The following is a 24,721-nucleotide window of genomic DNA, read 5'->3' on the forward strand; positions in this document are numbered from 1 at the left end:
AAAGAGCAGAGGAAAGCTGTTGTGGTTGACATAGCAATACCAAGCGACTTCAACATCAGGAAAAAGGAACACGAGAAACTAGAGAAATACCAGAGGCTCAGAGAAGAGTTGGAGAAAACCTGAAGGGTGAATGCATCAGTGGTGCCCGTGGTCATTGGGGCACTCGGGGCAGGGACCCCCAAACTGGAGGAGTGGCTCCAGCAGATCCCAGGAAATACACATCAGACATCTCGGTCCAGAAAAGTGCAGTTCTAGGAACAGCAAAGATACTGCGCAGAACCCTCAAGCTCCCAGGCCTCTGGTAGAGGACCCGAGCCTGGAGGAAAAAAGAGACCGCCCGCGGAGGGTGAGGAAGAGTTTTTTTTTATTTTATATATATATAAATTTGGGATGTATGTGTCAAAGGAAAAGACCAACACAAGCTTATCCCACAGCCCAAGGCCACTGCATCCATAACCAATGTTTGTGTAAGAACCACTTCTGCAAAAACAGGTGCCGCCCCGGGCCCGAAGACGCATCATGACCGGCAGCAACAACTGGAGCCAAGGAGATCTAAAGGTTAACAAATACAATTTCTTTCTATGTGGCTTTCTTTTTTGCCGCTTGTCACAGGTTTAGGATCTATATGTTTTAATGTGAATTCAAGTGTTATTGGGTACACACTAGACCAGACCATAGCTCTCATTGTAAGTTAACTTGCAGAGAGAGAGACACCTCAACTCCTTTCCATCGTAGTGGCCTATCTGTAAATTATCTTTGATAGACTTGACACTAAAAGCCAATCAGTGACTGTTACAAAAGGGTAAACATTTAAAAGAGTTCCACCTGAATTTCTGAACTGTCCACTTGATCCTGAAGTGACTTGAACACATAACCTTCTGATCTGGAGTCAGACGCGCTACCATTGCGCCACAGAATTATGCAAAACGAGAGATCTAAATGTTACTGAAAATTATTTTTTCTATATTTGAATTTCTCTTTTGCCTTTTGGCACAGGTTTAGGATATCCATGTTTTATTGCTAGTTCAAGTGTTGTTGGGTACACACTTGACCAGACAATATGATTTGAAAACATCACTTTATTATCTGGAGTCAGACGCCCTACCATCGAGCCACAGGATCTTGGCAAATGCGAGATCAAAATGTCACCAAATATGATTTTTTTTTAATGTGGCTTTTTCCTTTGCCGCCTGGCACAGGTTTAGGATCTCTAGGTTCTGAGGCTAGTTCAAGTATTCTTGGGTACACACTAGACCAGACCATAGCTCTTATTGAATTTGTACTTGCAGAGAGAGAGACACTTTAACACTTTTCCATCGTAGTGGCCTATCTGTAAATTATCTCTGATAGACTTGACACCAAAAGTCAAACATATACCGTTACAAAATGATAAATATGTAAGAGAGATCCTGCTGATATCACGTAGTAACCACTTGATCCTGATGTGACTTGAACACATAACCTTCTGATCTGGAGTCAGACACGCTACCATTGCGCCACAGGATCTTGACAAATGTGAGATTTAAATGTTTCAGGTTATGATTTTTTTATGCAGCTTTTTCCTTTGCCACTTTGCACAGGTTTGGGAGCTCCATGTTTTAATGGTAGTTCAAGTATTGTTGGGTACACACTTGACCAGACAATATGACTTGAACACATCGCTTTATAATCTGGAGTTAGACGCCCTACCATCGAGCCACAAGAACTTGTCAAACGTGAGATCTAAATGTTACCAAATATTTTTTATTTTTTTAATGTGGCTTTTTCCTTTGCCGCCTGGCACATGATTGGGATCTCTATGTTTTGTTGCTAGTTCAAGTATTCTTGGGTACACACTAGACCAGACAGAGAGAGAAACACCTCAAGTCTTCTCCATCGTTGTGGCTTATCTGTAGATTATCTTTGACAGACTTGATACAAAAAGCCAAACAGTTTGTAACCCATGTTACTTGACCTACTTTTATTGTGAAAATGTTCCGCCGCACTACGGGGTTACCGCCTACAAAATGAGGTCATAGTTGTTGTAACTTCCGGGCGATCAGCTACCCAGGAGCAAGCATGCTAAGCTCCTCTGGTGAACCGGCACAAAAGTACCAAACTGAATCGATGGATGGATGCTGAATAAGCAATCTTTGAGTCGGATTCAACGAGGTGCCAAGCGCTATTTGGAAACCCGGCCACAATCCGAGACTCTTCACAATTCTTCTGATCGAAGTTGCATCAAGGTCAGGTTTTTTATTTGCCTACAAAAAACCCCTACATGACCCGACTCAGCAGATGGTGAGCTACCCATTTTCAACCACCACGTGGTAGGAATCAACCCTTTTGTTTTTTCTGCTGGATCTTGGGACCCCTACTTAAAAAAAAAAAACCCCAACGGAAACAAAATCATGAACTAAACCTTGGACTCTTATAAATTGAAGAGCCACAACTCACCACATGAACTGAGTTGTTTTGTTTTTTCCTTTCTCTTTTTTTCCCATTGTGCAAATGTCTACTATATATATTTATTATTGAATATCTACATATACTGTATATATATTTGTATATAATCTTTGAATTTCTAATATATACTGGTTTGCAAACAGTTCTGATTTTGCCTGTTTTATTTACACAGACTCTAGCTGAGATGAATCTGTCTGATTGGCGGTAATACTTATTTTATAGCCTATCACAGTCAGTTCCTCTAGCCTAAATGAGCATTACAAGTTACAAAATGATACCTATTTAAAAGAGATCCAGCATAATTTCAAAACTGTCCACTTGATCCTGATGTGACTTGAACACATAACCTTCTGATCTGGAGTCAGACGCGCTACCATTGCGCCACAGAATCATGTAGTATGAGAGATCTAAATGTTACTGAAAATTATTTTTTCTAAATTTGGCTTTCTCTTTTGCAGTTTGACACAGGTTTAGGATCTCCATGTTTTATTGCTAGTTCAAGCATTCTTGGGTACACACTAGACCAAACCATAGTTCTCATCGAAAATGTACTTGCGGTTACAAAATGATATCTATTTAAAAGAGATCCAGCATAATTTCAAAACTGTCCACTTGATCCTGATGTGACTTGAACACATGACCTCCTGATATGGAGTCAGACACGCTACCATTGCCCCACAGGATCTTGTCAAATGTGAGATCTAAATGTTACAGAATCGAATTCCTTTTATGCTGTTTTTTCCATTGCCGCTTGGCACAGGTTTAGGATCTCTATGTTTCAATGCTAGTTGGGTACACACTAGCCCAGACAACAGTTGTTCTCATTGAAAACGTACTTGCAGACAGAGACACTTCAACTGTTTTCCATTGTAGTGGCCTATCTGTAAATTATCTTTGATAGACTTGATACTAAAAGCCAAACAGTTCCAAAATGATACCTATTTAAAAGAGATCCAGCATAATTTCTGAATTGTCCAATGATCCTGATGTGACTTGAACACATAAACCTTCTATTCTGGAGTGAGACTCTCTACCATTGCCGCACAGGATCTTGTCAAACACCAGAATTAAATGTCATGATTTTTTTTATGCAGCTTCTTCCTTTGCCATTTGGCACGGGTTTAGGATCACCATGTTTCAATGCTAGTTCAAGTATTGTTGGGTACACACTTGCCCCCACTTCAACTGTTTTCCTTTGTAGTGGCCTATCTGTAAATTATCTCTGATAGACCTGACACCAAAAGCCAAACACATAATGTTACACAATCAAAAACATGTAAGAGAGAATCAGCAGAATTTCTGATTGCTTGAACCTGATGTGACTTGAACATATAATCTTTTGATCTGGAGTCAGATGCTCTACCATTCCACCACGCATCTTGGCAAATACATGATCTAAATGTTGCCATGTATAATTTTTTTTATGGTGGCTTTTTTCTTTGCTGCCTGGAATAGGTTTAGGATCTCTATGTTTTGATGCTTGCCCTGTGACGGACTGGCGCCCGGTCCAGGGTGTACCCCCGCCCAGCACCCTACGAGAGCCGAAGATTGGCAGCGGCAGACCCCCGCGACCCTGATAAACGGGAATAAGCAAGTATGAAGATGGATCGATGGATGGATGGATGTTTTGATGCTCGTTCAAGTATTTTTGGGTACGCACTAGACCAGACCATAGTTCTCATCGAAAATGTACTTGCAGAGAGAGAGAGACACCTCAACTCTTTTCCATCGTAGTGGCCTATCTGTAAATTATCTTTGATAGACTTGATACTAAAAGCCAAACAGTTACGATTACAAAATGGTAAACATTTTAAAAAATGCCAGCTACATTTCTGAACTGTCCACTTGATCCTGAAGTGACTTGAACACATAACCTTCTGATCTGGAGTCAGACGCGCTACCATTGCGCCACAGAATCATGTAGCATGACGGATCTAAATGTTACTGAAAATTATTTTTTCTAAATTTGGCTTTCTCTTTTGCAGTTTGACACAGGTTTAGGATCTCCATGTTTTATTGTTAGTTCAAGCATTCTTGGGTACACACTAGACCAAACCATAGTTCTCATCGAAAATGTACTTGTGGTTACAAAATGATTTGTATTTGAAAGAGATCCAGCATAATTTCAATACTGTCCTCTTGATCGTGATGTGACTTGAACACATGACCTTCTGATCTGGAGTCAGACGCGCTACCATTGCACCACAGGATCTTGTCTAACATGAGATCTAAATGTTACAGAATCGAATTCCTTTTATGCGGGTTTTTCCATTGCCGCTTGGCACAGGTTTAGGATCTCTATGTTTCAATGCTAGTTCAAGTATTGTTGGGTACACACTAGCCCAGACAACAGTTGTTCTCATTGAAAACGTACTTGCAAACAGAGACTCTTCAACTGATTTCCTTCGTAGTGGCCTATCTGTAAATTATCTCTGATAGACTTGACACCAAAAGTCAAACATATACCATTACAAAATGATAAATTTGTAAGAGAGATCCTGCTGATATCATGGAGTAACCATTTGATCCTGATGTGACTTGTACACATAACCTTCTGATCTGGAGTCAGACACGCTACCATTGCGCCACAGGATCTTGACAAATGTGAGATTTAAATGTTTCAGGTTATGATTTTTTTATGCAGCTTTTTCCTTTGCCACTTGGCACAGGTTTATGAGCTCCATGTTTTAATGGTAGTTCAAGTATTGTTGGGTACACACTTGACCAGACAATATGACTTGAACACATCGCTTTATAATCTGGAGTTAGACGCCCTACCATCGAGCCACAAGAACTTGTCAAACGTGAGATCTAAATGTTACCAAATATTTTTTATTTTTTTAATGTGGCTTTTTCCTTTGCCGCCTGGCACATGATTAGGATCTCTATGTTTTGTTGCTAGTTCAAGTATTCTTGGGTACAAACTAGACCAGACAGAGAGAGAAACACCTCAAGTCTTCTCCATCGTTGTGGCTTATCTGTAGATTATCTTTGACAGACTTGATACAAAAAGCCAAACAGTTTGTAACCCATGTTACTTGACCTACTTTTATTGTGAAAATGTTCCGCCGCACTACGGGGTTACTGCCTACAAAATGAGGTCATAGTTGTTGTAACTTCCGGGCGATCGGCTACCCAGGAGCAAGCATGCTAAACTCCTCTGGTGAACCGGCACAAAAGTACCAAACTGAATCGATGGATGGATGCTGAATAAGCAATCTTTGAGTCGGATTCAACGAGGTGCCAAGCGCTATTTGGAAACCCGGCCACAATCTGGGACTCTTCACAATTCTTCTGATCGAAGTTGCGTCAAGGTCAGGTTTTTTATTTGCCTACAAAAAACCCCTACATGACCCGACTCAGCAGATGGTGAGCTACCCATTTTCAACCACCACGTGGTAGGAATCAACCCTTTTGTTTTTTCTGCTGGATCTTGGGACCCCTACTTAAAAAAAAAAAACCCCAACGGAAACAAAATCATGAACTAAACCTTGGACTCTTATGAATTGAAGAGCCACAACTCACCACATGAACTGAGTTGTTTTGTTTTTTCCTTTCTCTTTTGTTCCCATTGTGCAAATGTCTACTATATATATTTATTATTGAATATCCACATATACTGTATATATATTTGTATATAATCTTTGAATTTCTAATATATACTGGTTTGCAAACAGTTCTGATTTTGCCTGTTTTATTTACACACAGACTCGAGCTGAGATGAATCTGTCTGATTGGCGGTAATAGATGAGATGAGATGAGTTTATTTGTCATTGCACATGTTACAGAGCAACGAAATCACATTTCAGTTTCATCCCGTCCAAGAAAACATGAAAAGACAATCATAAACATGGGAGCACAGGACCGGGAGAACTGTGGTTCACCACCAGGGCGGCGCCCCTTATTCAGATTAGAAATGGGATAACAAACGATGGGGAGGAAGAAGAGATAAAAAAAGGCAAAAACCAAACTAGGCCCTTGTAGAGAGGGGCAGAGTTTGGGATCATGAAAAAAAAACTCTTCAGCAACATTGCGACAGAAACCCACAAACACAACATTCAATTCAATACAACAGCACGTTATCACAGGGGATGGGTCTTTAGGATGGGTAGTTCGCAGGTCAGCCACAGTGTGGCGCTGCCCTTATGGCGCGCCTCCTACTGACCAACCGCTGGGAGGGAGGAGGGTTGGAGCCAGAAGAGACAGTGACAATATAGGATATGTAGTGATGTAGGGGGAGTGAAAGTGTTCGTTGAGATAAGCCTGTTTACTCAGACTCTGCTGCTGACTCTCACATAGAGATGACCTCGAGAGTTCGTTGGCAGAGCCGGGACCAGGTGTACATGAAAAGTGAGGGAAAGGTCAGAGCGTCTTATCAACATTCCGTCCTTGGAGAGTTTGGAGAGAAGAAAACAGACCACAGGCTGCTCATTCAGGGGGGGGGGGGCGAATGAGAATAGAGAAGGTGTTTTGAGACGGGCTAGCCATAACATGGCTGCCAGCCCTACTGTTCCTGGTCAGTTCGATAAGTAATCCAATAGTGTGGCCATATCCTGTGAGACAAACTATCCTCCTCTTAAAGTTCCACGGTGGAATCCATCTGAGAGAGTTCAGAGAGTTTGGCTCCTTTCTTCGTTAACTGCGGCTTCCAATAATGCTGCCAACGTAATCCAATTTTTTGCGATAATTCAGGAAAATGCCAGATCCAATCAGCATAAGACCCGATATCATACATTCCAATCTGGTGATGGATGTCTTCCACATCCTCAGGACTTGTGAACTCTCCCATTTCCCGTCCTTCTAATAGAGAAATTTGACCAAAAGCGAAGAAAGACCAGATAATCAATTCCATGATTAGATTCGGGATTGGGATGCTGATAGAGGCTCCTGTTAGATTTGAACAAGACAAAACAAGACAAAAGAGCAGCAAGCAGGGAAAATTTGGGAGAGGGAAGAAAATAGCGTCCGTCTCCTCTGAGAGCAAGTGGTGAAAAATAATACTTATTTTATAGCCTATCACAGTCAGTTCCTCTAGCCTAAATGAGCATTACAAGTTACAAAATGATACGTATTTAAAAGAGATCCAGCATAATTTCAAAATTGTCCACTTGATCCTGATGTGACTTGAACACATAACCTTCTGATCTGGAGTCAGACGCACTACCATTGCGCCACAGAATCTTGGCAAATGCAAAATCTAAATGTTACCAAAAATAAAAATTTTTTAATGTGGCTTTTTCCTATGCTGCCTGGAACAGGTTTAGGATCTCTATGTTTTGATGCTCGCTCAAGTATTTTTGGGTATGCACCAGACCAGACCATAGCTCTCATCGAAAATGTACTTGCAGAGAGAGAGAGACACCTCAACTCTTTTCCATCGTAGTGGCCTATCTGTAAATTATCTTTGATAGACTCGATAATAAAAGCCAAACAGTTACTGTTACAAAATGGTAAACATTTAAAAAAATTCCAGCTGAATTTCTGAACTTTCCACTTGATCCTGAAGTGACTTGAACACATAACCTTCTGATCTGGAGTCAGACGCGCTACCATTGCGCCACAGAATCATGTAGTATGAGAGATTTAAATGTTACTGAAAATTATTTTTTCTAAATTTGGCTTTCTCTTTTGCAGTTTGGCACAGGTTTAGGATCTCCATGTTTTATTGCTAGTTCAAGCATTCTTGGGTACACACTAGACCAAACCATAGTTCTCATCGAAAATGTACTTGTGGTTACAAAATGATATATATTTGAAAGAGGTCCAGCATAATTTCAATACTGTCCACTTGATCCTGATGTGACTTGAACACATGACCTTCTGATCTGGAGTCAGACACGCTACCATTGCGCCACAGGATCTTGTCAAAAATGAGATCTAAATGTTACAGAACCGAATTCCTTTTATGCGGTTTTTTCCATTGCCGCTTGGCACAGGTTTAGGATCTCTATGTTTCAATGCTAGTTCAAGTATTGTTGGGTACACACTAGCCCAGACAACAGTTGTTCTCATTGAAAACGTACTTGCAAACAGAGACTCTTCAACTGATTTCTTTTGTAGTGGCCTATCTGTAAATTATCTCTGATAGACTTGACACCAAAAGTCAAACATATACCGTTACAAAATGATAAATATGTAAGATAGATTCTGATGACATCTTGGAGTAACCACTTGATCCTGATGTGATTTGAACACATAACCTTCTGATCTGGAGTCAGACATGCTACCATTGCGCCACAGGATCTTGTCAAATGTGGCTTTTTCCTTTGCCGCCTGGCACATGATTAGGATCTCTATGTTTTGTTGCTAGTTCAAGTATTCTTGGGTACACACTAGACCAGACAGAGAGAGAAACACCTCAAGTCTTCTCCATCGTTGTGGCTTATCTGTAGATTATCTTTGATAGACTTGATACAAAAAGCCAAACAGTTTGTAACCCATGTTACTTGACCTACTTTTATTGTGAAAATGTTCCGCCGCACTACGGGGTTACCGCCTACAAAATGAGGTCATAGTTGTTGTAACTTCCGGGCGATCAGCTACCCAGGAGCAAGCATGCTAAACTCCTCTGGTGAACCGGCACAAAAGTACGAAACTGAATCGATGGATGGATGCTGAATAAGCAAACTTTGAGTCGGATTCAACGAGGTGCCAAGCGCTATTTGGAAACCCGGCCACAATCTGGGACTCTTCGCAATTCTTCTGATCGAAGTTGCGTCAAGGTCAGGTTTTTTATTTGCCTACAAAAAACCCCTACATGACCCGACTCAGCAGATGGTGAGCTACCCATTTTCAACCACCACGTGGTAGGAATCAACCCTTTTGTTTTTTCTGCTGGATCTTGGGACCCCTACTTTAAAAAAAAAAACCCCAACGGAAACAAAATCATGAACTAAACCTTGGACTCTTATAAATTGAAGAGCCACAACTCATCACATGAACTGAGTTGTTTTGTTTTTTCCTTTCTCTTTTGTTCCCATTGTGCAAATGTCTACTATATATATTTATTATTGAATATCTACATATACTGTATATATATTTGTATATAATCTTTGAATTTCTAATATATACTGGTTTGCAAACAGTTCTGATTTTGCCTGTTTTATTTACACACAGACTTGAGCTGAGATGAATCTGTCTGATTGGCGGTAATACTTATTTTATAGCCTATCACAGTCAGTTCCTCTAGCCTAAATGAGCATTACAAGTTACAAAATGATACCTATTTAAAAGAGATCCAGCATATTTTCAAAACTGTTCACTTGATCCTGAAGTGACTTGAACACATAACCTTCTGATTTGGAGTCAGACGCGCTACCATTGCGCCACAGAATCTTGGTAAATGCTAAATCTAAATGTTACCAAAAATAAAAAAATTTTAATGTGGCTTTTTCCTATGCTGCCTGGAACAGGTTTAGGATCTCTATGTTTTGATGCTCGTTCAAGTATTTTTGGGTACGCACCAGACCAGACCATAGCTCTCATCGAAAATGTACTTGCAGAGAGAGAGAGACACCTCAACTCTTTTCCATCGTAGTGGCCTATCTGTAAATTATCTTTGATAGACTCAATAATTAAAGCCAAACAGTTACTGTTACAAAATGGTAAACATTTAAAAAAATTCCAGCTGAATTTCTGAACTGTCCACTTGATCCTGAAGTGACTTGAACACATAACCTTCTGATCTGGAGTCAGACGCGCTACCATTGCGCCACAGAATCATGTAGTATGAGGGATCTAAATGTTACTCAAAATTATTTTTTCTAAATTTGGCTTTCTCTTTTGCAGTTTGGCACAGGTTTAGGATCTCTATGTTTCAATGCTAGTTCAAGTATTGTTGGGTACACACTAGCCCAGACAACAGTTGTTCTCATTGAAAACGTACTTGCAAACAGAGACTCTTCAACTGATTTCTTTTGTAGTGGCCTATCTGTAAATTATCTCTGATAGACTTGACACCAAAAGTCAAACATATACCATTACAAAATGATAAATATGTAAGAGAGATCCTGCTGATATCATGGAGTAACCACTTGATCCTGATGTGACTTGAACACATAACCTTCTGATCTGGAGTCAGACACGCTACCATTGCGCCACAGGATCTTGTCAAATGTGAAATTTAAATGTTTCAAGTTATGATTTTTTTATGCAGCTTTTTCCTTTGCCACTTGGCACAGGTTTAGGAGCTCCATGTTTTAATGGTAGTTCAAGTATTGTTGGGTACACACTTGACCAGACAATATGACTTGAACACATCGCTTTATAATCTGGAGTTAGACGCCCTACCATCGAGCCACAAGAACTTGTCAAACGTGAGATCTAAATGTTACCAAATATTTTTTATTTTTTTAATGTGGCTTTTTCCTTTGCCGCCTGGCACATGATTAGGATCTCTATGTTTTGTTGCTAGTTCAAGTATTCTTGGGTACACACTAGACCAGACAGAGAGAGAAACACCTCAAGTCTTCTCCATCGTTGTGGCTTATCTGTAGATTATCTTTGACAGACTTGATACAAAAAGCCAAACAGTTTGTAACCCATGTTACTTGACCTACTTTTATTGTGAAAATGTTCCGCCGCACTACGGGGTTACCGCCTACAAAATGAGGTCATAGTTGTTGTAACTTCCGGGCGATCAGCTACCCAGGAGCAAGCATGCTAAACTCCTCTGGTGAACCGGCACAAAAGTACGAAACTGAATCGATGGATGGATGCTGAATAAGCAATCTTTGAGTCGGATTCAACGAGGTGCCAAGCGCTATTTGGAAACCCGGCCACAATCTGGGACTCTTCGCAATTCTTCTGATCGAAGTTGCGTCAAGGTCAGGTTTTTTATTTGCCTACAAAAAACCCCCCTACATAACCCAACTCAGCAGAAGGTGAGCTACCCATTTTCAACCACCACGTGGTAGGAATCAACCCTTTTGTTTTTTCTGCTGGATCTTGGGACCCCTACTTTTAAAAAAAAAACCCCAACGGAAACAAAATCATGAACTAAACCTTGGACTCTTATGAATTGAAGAGCCACAACTCACCACATGAACTGAGTTGTTTTGTTTTTTCCTTTCTCTTTTGTTCCCATTGTGCAAATGTCTACTATATATATTTATTATTGAATATCTACATATACTGTATATATATTTGTATATAATCTTTGAATTTCTAATATATACTGGTTTGCAAACAGTTCTGATTTTGCCTGTTTTATTTACACACAGACTTGAGCTGAGATGAATCTGTCTGATTGGCGGTAATACTTATTTTATAGCCTATCACAGTCAGTTCCTCTAGCCTAAATGAGCATTACAAGTTACAAAATGATACCTATTTAAAAGAGATCCAGCATATTTTCAAAACTGTTCACTTGATCCTGAAGTGACTTGAACACATAACCTTCTGATTTGGAGTCAGACGCGCTACCATTGCGCCACAGAATCTTGGTAAATGCTAAATCTAAATGTTACCAAAAATAAAAAATTTTTAATGTGGCTTTTTCCTATGCTGCCTGGAACAGGTTTAGGATCTCTATGTTTTGATGCTCGTTCAAGTATTTTTGGGTACGCACCAGACCAGACCATAGCTCTCATCGAAAATGTACTTGCAGAGAGAGAGAGACACCTCAACTCTTTTCCATCGTAGTGGCCTATCTGTAAATTATCTTTGATAGACTCAATAATTAAAGCCAAACAGTTACTGTTACAAAATGGTAAACATTTAAAAAAATTCCAGCTGAATTTCTGAACTGTCCACTTGATCCTGAAGTGACTTGAACACATAACCTTCTGATCTGGAGTCAGACGCGCTACCATTGCGCCACAGAATCATGTAGTATGAGGGATCTAAATGTTACTCAAAATTATTTTTTCTAAATTTGGCTTTCTCTTTTGCAGTTTGGCACAGGTTTAGGATCTCTATGTTTCAATGCTAGTTCAAGTATTGTTGGGTACACACTAGCCCAGACAACAGTTGTTCTCATTGAAAACGTACTTGCAAACAGAGACTCTTCAACTGATTTCTTTTGTAGTGGCCTATCTGTAAATTATCTCTGATAGACTTGACACCAAAAGTCAAACATATACCGTTACAAAATGATAAATATGTAAGAGAGATCCTGCTGATATCATGGAGTAACCACTTGATCCTGATGTGACTTGAACACATAACCTTCTGATCTGGAGTCAGACACGCTACCATTGCGCCACAGGATCTTGTCAAATGTGAAATTTAAATGTTTCAAGTTATGATTTTTTTATGCAGCTTTTTCCTTTGCCACTTGGCACAGGTTTAGGAGCTCCATGTTTTAATGGTAGTTCAAGTATTGTTGGGTACACACTTGACCAGACAATATGACTTGAACACATCGCTTTATAATCTGGAGTTAGACGCCCTACCATCGAGCCACAAGAACTTGTCAAACGTGAGATCTAAATGTTACCAAATATTTTTTATTTTTTTAATGTGGCTTTTTCCTTTGCCGCCTGGCACATGATTAGGATCTCTATGTTTTGTTGCTAGTTCAAGTATTCTTGGGTACACACTAGACCAGACAGAGAGAGAAACACCTCAAGTCTTCTCCATCGTTGTGGCTTATCTGTAGATTATCTTTGACAGACTTGATACAAAAAGCCAAACAGTTTGTAACCCATGTTACTTGACCTACTTTTATTGTGAAAATGTTCCGCCGCACTACGGGGTTACCGCCTACAAAATGAGGTCATAGTTGTTGTAACTTCCGGGCGATCAGCTACCCAGGAGCAAGCATGCTAAACTCCTCTGGTGAACCGGCACAAAAGTACGAAACTGAATCGATGGATGGATGCTGAATAAGCAATCTTTGAGTCGGATTCAACGAGGTGCCAAGCGCTATTTGGAAACCCGGCCACAATCTGGGACTCTTCGCAATTCTTCTGATCGAAGTTGCGTCAAGGTCAGGTTTTTTATTTGCCTACAAAAAACCCCCCCTACATAACCCAACTCAGCAGAAGGTGAGCTACCCATTTTCAACCACCACGTGGTAGGAATCAACCCTTTTGTTTTTTCTGCTGGATCTTGGGACCCCTACTTTTAAAAAAAAAACCCCAACGGAAACAAAATCATGAACTAAACCTTGGACTCTTATGAATTGAAGAGCCACAACTCACCACATGAACTGAGTTGTTTTGTTTTTTCCTTTCTCTTTTGTTCCCATTGTGCAAATGTCTACTATATATATTTATTATTGAATATCTACATATACTGTATATATATTTGTATATAATCTTTGAATTTCTAATATATACTGGTTTGCAAACAGTTCTGATTTTGCCTGTTTTATTTACACACAGACTTGAGCTGAGATGAATCTGTCTGATTGGCGGTAATACTTATTTTATAGCCTATCACAGTCAGTTCCTCTAGCCTAAATGAGCATTACAAGTTACAAAATGATACCTATTTAAAAGAGATCCAGCATATTTTCAAAACTGTTCACTTGATCCTGAAGTGACTTGAACACATAACCTTCTGATTTGGAGTCAGACGCGCTACCATTGCGCCACAGAATCTTGGTAAATGCTAAATCTAAATGTTACCAAAAATAAAAATTTTTAATGTGGCTTTTTCCTATGCTGCCTGGAACAGGTTTAGGATCTCTATGTTTTGATGCTCGTTCAAGTATTTTTGGGTACGCACCAGACCAGACCATAGCTCTCATCGAAAATGTACTTGCAGAGAGAGAGAGACACCTCAACTCTTTTCCATCGTAGTGGCCTATCTGTAAATTATCTTTGATAGACTCAATAATTAAAGCCAAACAGTTACTGTTACAAAATGGTAAACATTTAAAAAAATTCCAGCTGAATTTCTGAACTGTCCACTTGATCCTGAAGTGACTTGAACACATAACCTTCTGATCTGGAGTCAGACGCGCTACCATTGCGCCACAGAATCATGTAGTATGAGGGATCTAAATGTTACTCAAAATTATTTTTTCTAAATTTGGCTTTCTCTTTTGCAGTTTGGCACAGGTTTAGGATCTCTATGTTTCAATGCTAGTTCAAGTATTGTTGGGTACACACTAGCCCAGACAACAGTTGTTCTCATTGAAAACGTACTTGCAAACAGAGACTCTTCAACTGATTTCTTTTGTAGTGGCCTATCTGTAAATTATCTCTGATAGACTTGACACCAAAAGTCAAACATATACCATTACAAAATGATAAATATGTAAGAGAGATCCTGCTGATATCATGGAGTAACCACTTGATCCTGATGTGACTTGAACACATAACCTTCTGATCTGGAGTCAGACACGCTACCATTGCGCCACAAGATCTTGTCAAATGTGAAATTTAAATGTTTCAAGTTATGATTTTTTTATGCAGCTTTTTCCTTTGCCACTTGGCACAGGTTTAGGAGCTCCATGTTTTAATGGTAGTTCAAGTATTGTTGGGTACACACTTGACCAGACAATATGACTTGAACACATCGCTTTATAATCTGGAGTTAGACGCCCTACCATCGAGCCACAAGAACTTGTCAAACGTGAGATCTAAATGTTACCAAATATTTTTTATTTTTTTAATGTGGCTTTTTCCTTTGCCGCCTGGCACATGATTAGGATCTCTATGTTTTGTTGCTAGTTCAAGTATTCTTGGGTACACACTAGACCAGACAGAGAGAGAAACACCTCAAGTCTTCTCCATCGTTGTGGCTTATCTGTAGATTATCTTTGACAGACTTGATACAAAAAGCCAAACAGTTTGTAACCCATGTTACTTGACCTACTTTTATTGTGAAAATGTTCCGCCGCACTACGGGGTTACCGCCTACAAAATGAGGTCATAGTTGTTGTAACTTCCGGGCGATCAGCTACCCAGGAGCAAGCATGCTAAACTCCTCTGGTGAACCGGCACAAAAGTACGAAACTGAATCGATGGATGGATGCTGAATAAGCAATCTTTGAGTCGGATTCAACGAGGTGCCAAGCGCTATTTGGAAACCCGGCCACAATCTGGGACTCTTCGCAATTCTTCTGATCGAAGTTGCGTCAAGGTCAGGTTTTTTATTTGCCTACAAAAAACCCCCCTACATAACCCAACTCAGCAGAAGGTGAGCTACCCATTTTTCAACCACCACGTGGTAGGAATCAACCCTTTTGTTTTTTCTGCTGGATCTTGGGACCCCTACTTTTAAAAAAAAAACCCCAACGGAAACAAAATCATGAACTAAACCTTGGACTCTTATGAATTGAAGAGCCACAACTCACCACATGAACTGAGTTGTTTTGTTTTTTCCTTTCTCTTTTGTTCCCATTGTGCAAATGTCTACTATATATATTTATTATTGAATATCTACATATACTGTATATATATTTGTATATAATCTTTGAATTTCTAATATATACTGGTTTGCAAACAGTTCTGATTTTGCCTGTTTTATTTACACACAGACTCGAGCTGAGATGAATCTGTCTGATTGGCGGTAATAGATGAGATGAGTTTATTTGTCATTGCACATGTTACAGAGCAACGAAATCACATTTCAGTTTCATCCCGTCCAAGAAAACATGAAAAGACAATCATAAACATGGGAGCACAGGAGCGGGAGAACTGTGGTTCGCCACCAGGGCGGCGCCCCTTATTCAGATTAGAAATGGGATAACAAACGATGGGGAGGAAGAAGAGATAAAAAAAGGCAAAAACCAAACTAGGCCCTTGTAGAGAGGGGCAGAGTTTGGGATCATGAAAAAAAACTCTTCAGCAACATTGCGACAGAAACCCACAAACACAACATTCAATTCAATACAACAGCACGTTATCACAGGGGATGGGTCTTTAGAATGGGTAGTTCGCAGGTCAGCCACAGTGTGGCGCTGCCCTTATGGCGCGCCTCCTACTGACCAACCGCTGGGAGGGAGGAGGGTTGGAGCCAGAAGAGACAGTGACAATATAGGATATGTAGTGATGTAGGGGGAGTGAAAGTGTTCGTTGAGATAAGCCTGTTTACTCAGACTCTGCTGCTGACTCTCACATAGAGATGACCTCGAGAGTTCGTTGGCAGAGCCGGGACCAGGTGTACATGAAAAGTGAGGGAAAGGTCAGAGCGTCTTATCAACATTCCGTCCTTGGAGAGTTTGGAGAGAAGAAAACAGACCACAGGCTGCTCATTCAGGGGGGGGGGGCGAATGAGAATAGAGAAGGTGTTTTGAGACGGGCTAGCCATAACATGGCTGCCAGCCCTACTGTTCCTGGTCAGTTCGATAAGTAATCCAATAGTGTGGCCATATCCTGTGAGACAAACTATCCTCCTCTTAAAGTTCCACGGTGGAATCCATCTGAGAGAGTTCAGAGAGTTTGGCTCCTTTCTTCGTTAACTGCGGCTTCCAGTAGTGCTGCCAACGTAATCCAATTTTTTGCGATAATTCAGGAAAATGCCAGATCCAATCAGCATAAGACCCGATATCATACATTCCAATCTGGTGATGGATGTCTTCCACATCCTCAGGACTTGTGGACTCTCCCATTTCCCATCCTTCTAATAGAGAAATTTGACCAAAAGCGAAGAAAGACCAGATAATCAATTCCATGATTAGATTCGGGATTGGGATGCTGATAGAGGCTCCTGTTAGATTTGAACAAGACAAAACAAGACAAAAGAGCAGCAAGCAGGGAAAATTTGGGAGAGGGAAGAAAATAGCGTCCGTCTCCTCTGAGAGCAAGTGGTGAAAAATAATACTTATTTTATAGCCTATCACAGTCAGTTCCTCTAGCCTAAATGAGCATTACAAGTTACAAAATGATACGTATTTAAAAGAGATCCAGCATAATTTCAAAATTGTCCACTTGATCCTGATGTGACTTGAACACATAACCTTCTGATCTGGAGTCAGACGCGCTACCATTGCGCCACAGAATCTTGGCAAATGCAAAATCTAAATGTTACCAAAAATAAATTTTTTTTAATGTGGCTTTTTCCTATGCTGCCTGGAACAGGTTTAGGATCTCTATGTTTTGATGCTCGCTCAAGTATTTTTGGGTATGCACCAGACCAGACCATAGCTCTCATCGAAAATGTACTTGCAGAGAGAGAGAGACACCTCAACTCTTTTCCATCGTAGTGGCCTATCTGTAAATTATCTTTGATAGACTCGATAATAAAAGCCAAACAGTTACTGTTACAAAATGGTAAACATTTAAAAAAATTCCAGCTGAATTTCTGAACTGTCCACTTGATCCTGAAGTGACTTGAACACATAACCTTCTGATCTGGAGTCAGACGCGCTACCATTGCGCCACAGAATCATGTAGTATGAGAGATTTAAATGTTACTGAAAATTATTTTTTCTAAATTTGGCTTTCTCTTTTGCAGTTTGGCACAGGTTTAGGATCTCCATGTTTTATTGCTAGTTCAAGCATTCTTGGGTACACACTAGACCAAACCATAGTTCTCATCGAAAATGTACTTGTGGTTACAAAATGATATATATTTGAAAGAGGTCCAGCATAATTTCAATACTGTCCACTTGATCCTGATGTGACTTGAACACATGACCTTCTGATCTGGAGTCAGACACGCTACCATTGCGCCACAGGATCTTGTCAAAAATGAGATCTAAATGTTACAGAACCGAATTCCTTTTATGCGGTTTTTTCCATTGCCGCTTGGCACAGGTTTAGGATCTCTATGTTTCAATGCTAGTTCAAGTATTGTTGGGTACACACTAGCCCAGACAACAGTTGTTCTCATTGAAAACGTACTTGCAAACAGAGACTCTTCAACTGATTTCTTTTGTAGTGGCCTATCTGTAAATTATCTCTGATAGACTTGACACCAAAAGTCAAACATATACCGTTACAAAATGATAAATATGTAAGAGAGATCCTGCTGATATCATGGAGTAACCACTTGATCCTGATGTGACTTGAACACATAACCTTCTGATCTGGAGTCAGACACGCTACCATTGCGCCACAGGATCTTGTCAAATGTGAAATTTAAATGTTTCAAGTTATGATTTTTTTATGCAGCTTTTTCCTTTGCCACTTGGCACAGGTTTAGGAGCTCCATGTTTTAATGGTAGTTCAAGTATTGTTGGGTACACACTTGACCAGACAATATGACTTGAACACATCGCTTTATAATCTGGAGTTAGACGCCCTACCATCGAGCCACAAGAACTTGTCAAACGTGAGATCTAAATGTTACCAAATATTTTTTATTTTTTTAATGTGGCTTTTTCCTTTGCCGCCTGGCACATGATTAGGATCTCTATGTTTTGTTGCTAGTTCAAGTATTCTTGGGTACACACTAGACCAGACAGAGAGAGAAACACCTCAAGTCTTCTCCATCGTTGTGGCTTATCTGTAGATTATCTTTGACAGACTTGATACAAAAAGCCAAACAGTTTGTAACCCATGTTACTTGACCTACTTTTATTGTGAAAATGTTCCGCCGCACTACGGGGTTACCGCCTACAAAATGAGGTCATAGTTGTTGTAACTTCCGGGCGATCAGCTACCCAGGAGCAAGCATGCTAAACTCCTCTGGTGAACCGGCACAAAAGTACGAAACTGAATCGATGGATGGATGCTGAATAAGCAATCTTTGAGTCGGATTCAACGAGGTGCCAAGCGCTATTTGGAAACCCGGCCACAATCTGGGACTCTTCACAATTCTTCTGATCGAAGTTGCATCAAGGTCAGGTTTTTTATTTGCCTACAAAAAACCCCTACATGACCCGACTCAGCAGATGGTGAGCTACCCATTTTCAACCACCACGTGGTAGGAATCAACCCTTTTGTTTTTTCTGCTGGATCTTGGGACCCCTACTTAAAAAAAAAAAACCCAACGGAAACAAAATCATGAACTAAACCTTGGACTCTTATGAATTGAAGAGCCACAACTCAAACCTGTGCCAAGTGGCAAAGGAAAAAGCTGCATAAAAAAATCATAACCTGAAACATTTAAATCTCACATTCGACAAGATCCTGTGGCGCAATGGTAGCACGTCTGACTCCAGATCAGAAGGTTACGTGTTCTAGTCACATCAGGATCAAGTGGTTACTCCAAGATGTCATCAGAATGACTCTTACATGTTTATCATTTTGTAACGGTATATGTTTGACTTTTGGTGTCAAGTCTATCAGAGATAATTTACAGATAGGTCACTAGGAAAGAAAACAGTTGAAGTGTCTCCGTCTGCAAGTACGTTCTCAATGAGAACAACTGTTGTCTGGGCTAGTGTGTACCCAACAATACTTGAACTAGCATTGAAACATAGAGATCCTAAACCTGTGCCAAGCGGCAATGGAAAAAAACCGCATAAAAGAAATTCGATTCTGTAACATTTAGATCTCATGTTAGACAAGATCCTGTGGTGCAATGGTAGCGCGTCTGACTCCAGATCAGGAGGTCATGTGTTCAAGTCACATCAGGATCAAGTGGACAGTATTGAAATTATGCTGGATCTCTTTCAAATACATATCATTTTGTAACCGCAAGTACATTTTCGATGAGAACTATGGTTTGGTCTAGTGTGTACCCAAGAATGCTTGAACTAGCAATAAAACATGGAGATCCTAAACCTGTGCCAAACTGCAAAAGAGAAAGCCAAATTTAGAAAAAATAATTTTCAGTAACATTTAAATCTCTCATACTACATGATTCTGTGGCGCAATGGTAGCGCGTCTGACTCCAGATCAGAAGGTTATGTGTTCAAGTCACTTCAGGATCAAGTGGACAGTTCAGAAATTCAGCTGGAATTTTTTTAAATGTTTACCATTTTGTAATAGTCACTGTTTGGCTTTTATAATCGAGTCTATCAAAGATAATTTACAGATAGGCCACTACGATGGAAAAGAGTTGAGGTGTCTCTCTCTCTCTGCAAGTACATTTTCGATGAGAGCTATGGTCTGGTCTGGTGTGTACCCAAAAATACTTGAGCGAGCATCAAAACATAGAGATCCTAAACCTGTTCCAGGCAGCATAGGAAAAAGCCACATTAAAATTTTTTTATTTTTGGTAACATTTAGATTTAGCATTTGCCAAGATTCTGTGGCGCAATGGTAACGCGTCTGACTCCAGATCAGAAGGTTATGTGTTCAAGTCACATCAGGATCAAGTGGACAGTTTTGAAATTATGCTGGATCTCTTTTAAATAGGTATCATTTTGTACCTTGTAATGCTCATTTAGGCTAGAGGAACTGACTGTGATAGGCTATAAAATAAGTATTACCGCCAATCAGACAGATTCATCTCAGCTAGAGTCTGTGTGTAAATAAAACAGGCAAAATCAGAACTGTTTGCAAACCAGTATATATTAGAAATTCAAAGATTATATACAAATATATATACAGTATATGTAGATATTCAATAATAAATATATATAGTAGACATTTGCACAATGGGAACAAAAGAGAAAGGAAAAAACAAAACAACTCAGTTCATGTGGTGAGTTGTGGCTCTTCAATTTATAAGAGTCCAAGGTTTAGTTCATGATTTTGTTTCCGTTGGGGTTTTTTTTTTTAAAGTAGGGGTCCCAAGATCCAGCAGAAAAAACAAAAGGGTTGATTCCTACCACGTGGTGGTTGAAAATGGGTAGCTCACCTTCTGCTGAGTCGGGTCATGTAGGGGTTTTTTGTAGGCAAATAAAAAACCTGACCTTGATGCAACTTCGATCAGAAGAATTGCGAAGAGTCCCAGATTGTGGCCGGGTTTCCAAATAGCGCTTGGCACCTCGTTGAATCCGACTCAAAGATTGCTTATTCAGCATCCATCCATCGATTCAGTTTCGTACTTTTATGCTGGTTCACCAGAGGAGCTTAGCGACAGTGGCTCAGGTGGTAGAGCGTCGTCTTCTGATCGAAAGGTTGGGGGTTCGATCCCAGTACCTGACTATGTATCGAAGTGTCCTTGGGCAAGACACTGAACCCTAAGTTGCTCCCAGTGGTCGACTAGTGCCTTGCATGGCAGTCCTGTCCCACTGGTGTGTGAATGTGAGAGTGATTGGGTGAATGAGCTGATATGTAAAGAGCTTTGGGACTGCTTCAGTGTGGTTATAAGGCGCTATATAAATCAAGTCCATTTACCATTTTAGCATGCTTGCTCCTGGGTAGCCGATCGCCCTGAAGTTACAACAACTATGACCTCATTTTGTAGGCGGTAACCCCGTAGTGCGGCGGAACATTTTCACAATAAAAGTAGGTCAAGTAACATGGGTTACAAACTGTTTGGCTTTTTGTATCAAGTCTGTCAAAGATAATCTACAGATAAGCCACAACGATGGAGAAGACTTGAGGTGTTTCTCTCTCTGTCTGGTCTAGTTTGTACCCAAGAATACTTGAACTAGCAACAAAACATAGAGATCCTAATCATGTGCCAGGCGGCAAAGGAAAAAGCCACATTAAAAAAATAAAAAATATTTGGTAACATTTAGATCTCACGTTTGACAAGTTCTTGTGGCTCGATGGTAGGGCGTCAAGTATTGTTGGGTACGCACCAGACCAGACCATAGCTCTCATCGAAAATGTACTTGCAGAGAGAGAGAGACACCTCAACTCTTTTCCATCGTAGTGGCCTATCTGTAAATTATCTTTGATAGACTTGACACTAAAAGCCAAACAGTTACAAAATGATAAATATTTAAAAGAGATCCAGTATAATTTCTAAACTGTCCAATTGATCCTGATGTGACTTGAACACATAACTTTCGATCTGGAGTCAGACGCTCCACCATTGTCCCACAGGATCTTGTCAAATGTCAGAATTAAATGTTATGATTTTTTTTATGCAGCTTCTTCCTTTGCCACTTGGCACAGGTTTAGGATCTCCATGTTTTAATGCTAGTTCAAGTATTGTTGGGTACACACTTGACCAGACAATATGACTTGAACACATCACTTTATAATCTGGAGTTAGACGCCCTACCATCAAGCCACAGACTCTTGGCAAATGCGAGATCGAAATGTCACCAAATATGATTTTTTTGGCTTTTTCTTTTGCCGCCTGGTACAGGTGTAGGATCTCTATGTTTTGATGCTAGTTCAAGTATTTTTGGGTACACACTAGACCAGACCATAGTTCTCTTCGAAAATGTACTTGCAGAGAGAGAGAGACACCTCAACTCTTTTCCATCGTAGTGGCCTATCTGTAAATTATCTTTGATAGACTTGATAATAAAAGCTAAACAGTGACTATTACAAAATGGTAATCATTAAAAAAAAATTCCAGCTGGATTTCTGAACTGTCCACTTGATCCTGAAGTGACTTGAACACATAACTTTCTGATCCGGAGTCAGACGCACAGAATCATGTAGTATGAGAGATTTAAATGTTACTGAAAATTATTTTTTTTTAAATTTGGCTTTCTTTTTTACAGTTTGACACAGGTTTAGTTACAAAATGGCAAACATGTAAGAGAGATTCTGCTGATCTAGTGTAGTAACCTCCTGATCCTAATGTGTCTTGAAAACATAACCTTCTGATCCAGAGTCAGAGTCGCTACCATTGCACCACAGAATTTTTTCAAATGTTGGATTTAAATGTGGCTTTTTCCTTTGTCACAGGTTTAGAATCTCTATGTTTTAATGCCGGTTCAAGTGTTCTTAGGTACACACTAGACCAAACAATAGTTGCTTTCATTGTAAATTGACTTGCAGTCAGGGAAATTTAAACTGTTTTACATATTTACATATTTCATAGTGGCCTATCTATAAATGATCTCTGATAGACCCGACACTAAAAGCCAAACATATAATGTTACAAAATGAAAAACATGAAAGAGAGAACCAGCAGAATTTCTGAGATGATTACTTGAACCTGATGTGACTTGAACATATAACCTTTTGATCTGGAGTCAGATGCGCTACCATTCCACCACAGTATCTTCTCAAAATGTGAAATGTAAATGTTACAGTTCAATACTCTGTTTTAAGAGAGACTTCTTTGCAATTTTGTCAGAGATTTCATTTCCCTCAATCCCAGAATGACCCGGTACCCATAAAACAGCCTGCATTCGCAAACCTCAAGTAAGCAGCACAGGATCTCCTGAATCAAATCAGGACGAAATGTTGATGACCCTTCTTTCAATGCCACCAAATCTGCTGAGTCAGAACAGATTAAATACATTGAAGAATGAGTGTCTCAACCCACCATATAGCCCATAAAATAACCAAAAGTTCAGACATAAACACAGACAAATGATCAGATATGTGGACACTCACCATCAGTTCTTCTTCTTCTTCTTCTTCTTCTTCTTCTTCTTCTTCTTCTTCTTCTTCTTCTTCTTCTTTTTCATTGAGATTTTATGTCAGTTGGCAAACTAAAAAGTGCATTACTGCCACCTACTGTTTCTAAGTGGATCAAAGTTTAAGATGACCATAACTTGCAAAAGGAGTTAAATAATAATAAAATAAATAATTAGTCCCCCCCATTAAACCCCCAAAAATTCACGGCAAATCAGTTCTGCTCACCCTGGGTTCCCCTTTTATAGGCATCCTCTACTTGTAACCCCTCCCTCAGCCAAACCAAACACAATCTGAAATCAATTAACTCAGTAACAAACATAAACAACATACAAAACAACAAAACATGAAATACCCAGAATACATTATTGTAAACAAAAATGACACAAACACCCCTGTACCGATGGCTTGTCCCAAAACCAGCCCACCAAACACCCCTATTTACATGACTTGGTTTAGTCCCTCTGGTTTCCTGAATCCTGGAAGTGCTGTTGTCAATATGGTGGTGAGTTACGTAGCTGCTAACAAACAAACAAACACTATTACTGAGAGGCCGTTCACTGCACAGTGGAAGTAGTTAGACCGTTGACATGGTTATTGAAGAGTATGAACTATAATAATATAACCAGGAACCAGAACAATGATGTTCATGTGGATCTTGTTGGGTTTTCTCTTTCTTATTATGAATTTTAAATTTTGACAAGCGCATTGAGATGACTTTGTTGTAAATAGCGCTATACAAATAAAGTTGAATTGAATTGAATTGAACAATGATAAACAGATGAATGAATGAGCTCAATGCCTGTAGTAGTGTGTGTGTCACGGCTCACTCTGTGACACACAGTCTTGTTATTGTTTTCAGCCAATAAACTGCATGTTGAAGTAAAACTTATGGCTACATAAGCATCTAATGTGATAAAGAGTCAGACTAACGCAGCTTTAATCAAGTGTGTGTGTGTGTGTGTGTGCTGCAGCAGCGTAAATCATAAAACGAGCAGTTTGAACACTCAGCAGAGCTCCTCACCTTTTCTGACCACATGATAATCCATTTA

At 39.8% G+C, this 24,721-nt stretch overlaps 27 non-coding genes across 27 annotated transcripts; 3 read left to right on the top strand and 24 right to left on the bottom strand.

The window, feature by feature from the left end:
- Positions 1-847: 847 nt before the first annotated feature.
- Positions 848-919, bottom strand: trnaw-cca (transfer RNA tryptophan (anticodon CCA)). The gene has a single exon. It is a non-coding gene; the product is annotated as a tRNA-Trp (tRNA).
- Positions 920-1,434: 515 nt separating this feature from the next.
- trnaw-cca (transfer RNA tryptophan (anticodon CCA)) lies at positions 1,435-1,506 on the bottom strand. The gene has a single exon. It is a non-coding gene; the product is annotated as a tRNA-Trp (tRNA).
- A 1,258-nt stretch (positions 1,507-2,764) lies between these two features.
- On the bottom strand, positions 2,765-2,836 carry trnaw-cca (transfer RNA tryptophan (anticodon CCA)). Its single transcript has one exon. It is a non-coding gene; the product is annotated as a tRNA-Trp (tRNA).
- A 222-nt stretch (positions 2,837-3,058) lies between these two features.
- Positions 3,059-3,130, bottom strand: trnaw-cca (transfer RNA tryptophan (anticodon CCA)). The gene has a single exon. It is a non-coding gene; the product is annotated as a tRNA-Trp (tRNA).
- Positions 3,131-4,291: 1,161 nt separating this feature from the next.
- On the bottom strand, positions 4,292-4,363 carry trnaw-cca (transfer RNA tryptophan (anticodon CCA)). Its single transcript has one exon. It is a non-coding gene; the product is annotated as a tRNA-Trp (tRNA).
- Positions 4,364-4,585: 222 nt separating this feature from the next.
- Positions 4,586-4,657, bottom strand: trnaw-cca (transfer RNA tryptophan (anticodon CCA)). The gene has a single exon. It is a non-coding gene; the product is annotated as a tRNA-Trp (tRNA).
- A 311-nt stretch (positions 4,658-4,968) lies between these two features.
- trnaw-cca (transfer RNA tryptophan (anticodon CCA)) lies at positions 4,969-5,040 on the bottom strand. The gene has a single exon. It is a non-coding gene; the product is annotated as a tRNA-Trp (tRNA).
- A 2,514-nt stretch (positions 5,041-7,554) lies between these two features.
- Positions 7,555-7,626, bottom strand: trnaw-cca (transfer RNA tryptophan (anticodon CCA)). Its single transcript has one exon. It is a non-coding gene; the product is annotated as a tRNA-Trp (tRNA).
- A 314-nt stretch (positions 7,627-7,940) lies between these two features.
- Positions 7,941-8,012, bottom strand: trnaw-cca (transfer RNA tryptophan (anticodon CCA)). Its single transcript has one exon. It is a non-coding gene; the product is annotated as a tRNA-Trp (tRNA).
- A 222-nt stretch (positions 8,013-8,234) lies between these two features.
- Positions 8,235-8,306, bottom strand: trnaw-cca (transfer RNA tryptophan (anticodon CCA)). The gene has a single exon. It is a non-coding gene; the product is annotated as a tRNA-Trp (tRNA).
- Positions 8,307-8,617: 311 nt separating this feature from the next.
- trnaw-cca (transfer RNA tryptophan (anticodon CCA)) lies at positions 8,618-8,689 on the bottom strand. The gene has a single exon. It is a non-coding gene; the product is annotated as a tRNA-Trp (tRNA).
- Positions 8,690-9,708: 1,019 nt separating this feature from the next.
- Positions 9,709-9,780, bottom strand: trnaw-cca (transfer RNA tryptophan (anticodon CCA)). The gene has a single exon. It is a non-coding gene; the product is annotated as a tRNA-Trp (tRNA).
- A 314-nt stretch (positions 9,781-10,094) lies between these two features.
- trnaw-cca (transfer RNA tryptophan (anticodon CCA)) lies at positions 10,095-10,166 on the bottom strand. Its single transcript has one exon. It is a non-coding gene; the product is annotated as a tRNA-Trp (tRNA).
- A 313-nt stretch (positions 10,167-10,479) lies between these two features.
- On the bottom strand, positions 10,480-10,551 carry trnaw-cca (transfer RNA tryptophan (anticodon CCA)). The gene has a single exon. It is a non-coding gene; the product is annotated as a tRNA-Trp (tRNA).
- A 1,262-nt stretch (positions 10,552-11,813) lies between these two features.
- On the bottom strand, positions 11,814-11,885 carry trnaw-cca (transfer RNA tryptophan (anticodon CCA)). The gene has a single exon. It is a non-coding gene; the product is annotated as a tRNA-Trp (tRNA).
- Positions 11,886-12,199: 314 nt separating this feature from the next.
- On the bottom strand, positions 12,200-12,271 carry trnaw-cca (transfer RNA tryptophan (anticodon CCA)). The gene has a single exon. It is a non-coding gene; the product is annotated as a tRNA-Trp (tRNA).
- Positions 12,272-12,584: 313 nt separating this feature from the next.
- Positions 12,585-12,656, bottom strand: trnaw-cca (transfer RNA tryptophan (anticodon CCA)). The gene has a single exon. It is a non-coding gene; the product is annotated as a tRNA-Trp (tRNA).
- Positions 12,657-13,919: 1,263 nt separating this feature from the next.
- Positions 13,920-13,991, bottom strand: trnaw-cca (transfer RNA tryptophan (anticodon CCA)). The gene has a single exon. It is a non-coding gene; the product is annotated as a tRNA-Trp (tRNA).
- A 313-nt stretch (positions 13,992-14,304) lies between these two features.
- Positions 14,305-14,376, bottom strand: trnaw-cca (transfer RNA tryptophan (anticodon CCA)). The gene has a single exon. It is a non-coding gene; the product is annotated as a tRNA-Trp (tRNA).
- Positions 14,377-14,689: 313 nt separating this feature from the next.
- trnaw-cca (transfer RNA tryptophan (anticodon CCA)) lies at positions 14,690-14,761 on the bottom strand. The gene has a single exon. It is a non-coding gene; the product is annotated as a tRNA-Trp (tRNA).
- A 2,510-nt stretch (positions 14,762-17,271) lies between these two features.
- On the bottom strand, positions 17,272-17,343 carry trnaw-cca (transfer RNA tryptophan (anticodon CCA)). Its single transcript has one exon. It is a non-coding gene; the product is annotated as a tRNA-Trp (tRNA).
- Positions 17,344-17,657: 314 nt separating this feature from the next.
- Positions 17,658-17,729, bottom strand: trnaw-cca (transfer RNA tryptophan (anticodon CCA)). The gene has a single exon. It is a non-coding gene; the product is annotated as a tRNA-Trp (tRNA).
- A 222-nt stretch (positions 17,730-17,951) lies between these two features.
- Positions 17,952-18,023, bottom strand: trnaw-cca (transfer RNA tryptophan (anticodon CCA)). The gene has a single exon. It is a non-coding gene; the product is annotated as a tRNA-Trp (tRNA).
- Positions 18,024-18,334: 311 nt separating this feature from the next.
- On the bottom strand, positions 18,335-18,406 carry trnaw-cca (transfer RNA tryptophan (anticodon CCA)). The gene has a single exon. It is a non-coding gene; the product is annotated as a tRNA-Trp (tRNA).
- Positions 18,407-19,795: 1,389 nt separating this feature from the next.
- trnaw-cca (transfer RNA tryptophan (anticodon CCA)) lies at positions 19,796-19,867 on the top strand. Its single transcript has one exon. It is a non-coding gene; the product is annotated as a tRNA-Trp (tRNA).
- A 222-nt stretch (positions 19,868-20,089) lies between these two features.
- On the top strand, positions 20,090-20,161 carry trnaw-cca (transfer RNA tryptophan (anticodon CCA)). The gene has a single exon. It is a non-coding gene; the product is annotated as a tRNA-Trp (tRNA).
- Positions 20,162-20,475: 314 nt separating this feature from the next.
- Positions 20,476-20,547, top strand: trnaw-cca (transfer RNA tryptophan (anticodon CCA)). The gene has a single exon. It is a non-coding gene; the product is annotated as a tRNA-Trp (tRNA).
- Positions 20,548-24,721: the final 4,174 nt, after the last annotated feature.

Source organism: Gouania willdenowi, chromosome 19 (assembly GCF_900634775.1).
Source record: "Gouania willdenowi chromosome 19, fGouWil2.1, whole genome shotgun sequence".
NCBI lineage: Eukaryota > Metazoa > Chordata > Actinopteri > Blenniiformes > Gobiesocidae > Gouania > Gouania willdenowi.